Raw genomic sequence first — 3249 nt, 5'->3', positions numbered from 1 at the left:
CTCATCAATTATTTTTCTGAAAGTGGTGGGGACAAATGAAGAGGTAAATGGCACAAACTAATTATGCTTGAATGAGCCCTCAGACATGTTGAGAAATGTAGATGATCCAACGGTTGATTCCATATCCATAGCTAGAACCTCTTTGCATATCTTCTCATTCTTGCTATTGCCTATTGTTATTCTTGTCATTTTCAAAATTTGTTCCCTCCAATGTTAAAAAAAGAGAGGCACTATTAAAACCCATTACCAATTTTTCTTGTTCATTGCTGCCTGCAAGTAGAGGTGCAAATCTGCAAAAAAAATTTATTTGTTGGAAACATTTTGTTGCTGTATAATGGCTTAACTCAATGACATTTTTTATTATCTTCATTTAATTTCGGCTCAAGCTGAAAATAATGTTGTTTCCATGGGCAATATCTCTTTAGTAATATTATCTCTCCATTTGGATCAATGTCATTCTGCAACTTCATATAGTCTGCAACTATTGAGTGTCCAAGTAACCAAGATTTGGCATAATGGTGCAACATATCCAAAGTCTTTACCAGCAACCATCATAGCACAATGACAAAAGTGGTCCTCCTTCTCAGCTGTATTTTCCTTCATCTAATCAGGGTTGATACATGAAACCTTTGCTGACAAATATGTATCACTGATATACCTAGCTGGCTTTTAGTGCCATACTGATTGATGCCATTGTCAACAACGTCAATTTCCTCCATAAAACCTTTGTATGAAGCAAGATAAACACTCTCAACATCCAAATGATCTGGACTTAACCCAAGTTCTTTAGCTACTATCTCCCTTTCATAATGCTTATAAACAAGGCCTGTTGAACTCAATTTTGTTTTAAAACCATGTCCAAAATCATGATTAAACCCTTTTCTAATGGTGATCATATCAGTCCTTCTCTTGATTATAAACATCACTCACATCCAATACTGCATCTAAAGTATCCACTACTCTTCCTTGTCTCTTGATGTAGTCTGTGACAGCTTTTCCGAAGGCAAAGATCTGGTTGACACAGTCCTTGATTACCATGTTACAATTCCTCCTCCACTGTGGGTACTTGTTGATAGGCTGTATCTACTACATATATAGATTCCAGTTACATTTTGTATTATTTGAAACTGAATTCACTGCTGTTACATACCGATTTCTCTGAAAATGTAATTTATATCTCTGTGTCAACTGTTGTCTTCATCAAAGGAAACAATCATGTCCATGCTTTTCTGCAGTAAGCTATACATTTCAATGCTATCAATCATTAATTCTTTTGTTGTAATCTTTTGTACCCTATGGCATATTATTTACGAGGTTTGAGCATGGGCTCGTGACACCCATAAATAATTTTTATCTCTTTCAACTTTCTTGTCTTTCATAATGAGATGCATCAACAGATAAAGTATGTAGTTGTAGAGATAGGTAGTCATTGCTTAGATCCTTCGGGATCTAACATCAGTTGCTTCCATGTTTTTTGTAGATGCTGGATATCATGGAGCTCGGAGCTGGATGAGAGTGCCAGAAAAGAGGGTTTATAACCAATCAAAGCAATAGGCAATGACTAGTTATCTCTACTTCTCTTTTCTTTCATTCATATGTATCTGTTTATATATTTCCTTATGAAAGAAATTTAATACAGTGAGCTATACTCACGGCTTGTGTGAGAATTTTTCCTGTTCAGTATATCATTTCATTTCGTTGTTTGAAAACATCAATTTATAATTGAAAGTAAATAAATACAAAGACATTTCTATTGTTTGAATGAAATGAAAAGCACTTTTGTATTTTCACTGCATGTATATTTAAAATTTTACACGTGTGCAAAATTTTAGTAACAATACCAAGGTACATAAGAGCAAAACAATAAAATACATAATATAGTAATAATCATTAAACAAGATAAAAGTTAGAAACTAAAAAGAAATACAATATGATTACATTTTATTTAAATAATAAAAAAACTCAAAAACTATACTATATGGTAACTACTAAAAAATAGATATTATAAAGTTAATCAATAAAAATTACCATTATAATATATGGTAACTACTAAAAAATAGATATTATAAAGTTAATCAATAAAAATTACCATTATAAGTATTATAATGTAGCAAAAAGATTAAAATAATTGTTTTAATACAAAAAGCAAGAATTTGTAATTAAAAATTCAAAAGAAATAGTAACAATAGGTGAGTTATTTCAATTTGATTTGCCAAATGAATGATTGTTATTATTTATTATTTATTTTGTTATTTTCCTTCCTTAGATCCAAAACCTAATTTGTCAACTCAAAAGATTGAAAAAATGTAGCTTTGAATATGCTTTGGAAGAGTGAAATTCCAATAGTCAAGTTTCTAGATCAAAACTTTTAATTCTAATTGTGATTTGGGTGCATGAAAATATACAATTTTTACTTCTAGTCAAATTATTTAACGTGGATGAAGAATCTGATCATGTTTGGGAAGAACGAAAGTATGGGAGATATATTTCTAGACTAGTAATTTTAATCGTAATTGTGATTTGAGTGCATGAAAATCTATAATTTTTACTTCTAGTTGAAAGTTTGAACTTGGATGGAGAATCTAATTTTGTTTGGGAAGAATGGAAGTGTGGGAGATGTATTTTCAGGCCAGGAATTTTAATTGTAGTCATGCTTTTGACTTAAAATTTGTATTTATTTAAAAAGGACTTTGACTAAATTAAATCAATTTATAAAATTTCAATTAAATTTTCTAGTTAGGTAAATTTAACTTTAACTATGCATTGGAAGACTTAGAATTTGAAATTTATAATTCCAACTTAAGAGTTTTTATTAAATATATGTGATTTTCCTTCGTTGCTTAATCTCTACAAATATCTCATTGACGTTAATAGTCTAGAGATGTGAACTTTGATGTGACCTTAGAGAATATAGTAATTTAATTGTCATTGTGTATTGGAACCTTGAGAACTAAGATTAATTTTTCTACATTGATATTTTCATTATAATTGTGCTTTGGAAGAGTGAAAGTCTACTATTCATATTTTTAGCTTGAGATTATCAACTATTATAATACTTTAAAAGAGGGAATAAATATACTTTAAGAGGTAAAGTCTAAAAAATTGTATTTGCAAAATGACAAAGTAGAAGAGTAAAGCTTGAAAACTTTACTCCAAAATATAATAGTTGATAGGCCTATTTAAGCCTAGTTACAAAATTTGAAAGTTTAAAATAAAGTTGAATTAAGAACTACAAATTTAAAATGATGG

General features: G+C 29.8%; 1 pseudogene; it reads right to left on the bottom strand.

Annotated features, from left to right (window-relative positions):
- Positions 1-344: 344 nt before the first annotated feature.
- Positions 345-1038, bottom strand: LOC149552655 (uncharacterized; annotated as a pseudogene).
- Between the last annotated feature and the right edge of the window lie 2211 nt (positions 1039-3249).

The sequence above is a fragment of the Cupressus sempervirens genome, chromosome 6 (genome assembly GCF_028749045.1).
Source record: "Cupressus sempervirens isolate cs-2001-9-10 chromosome 6, ASM2874904v1, whole genome shotgun sequence".
Classification (NCBI taxonomy): Eukaryota; Viridiplantae; Streptophyta; class Pinopsida; order Cupressales; family Cupressaceae; genus Cupressus; species Cupressus sempervirens.
This window is presented reverse-complemented; position numbering and strand designations above follow the sequence as displayed.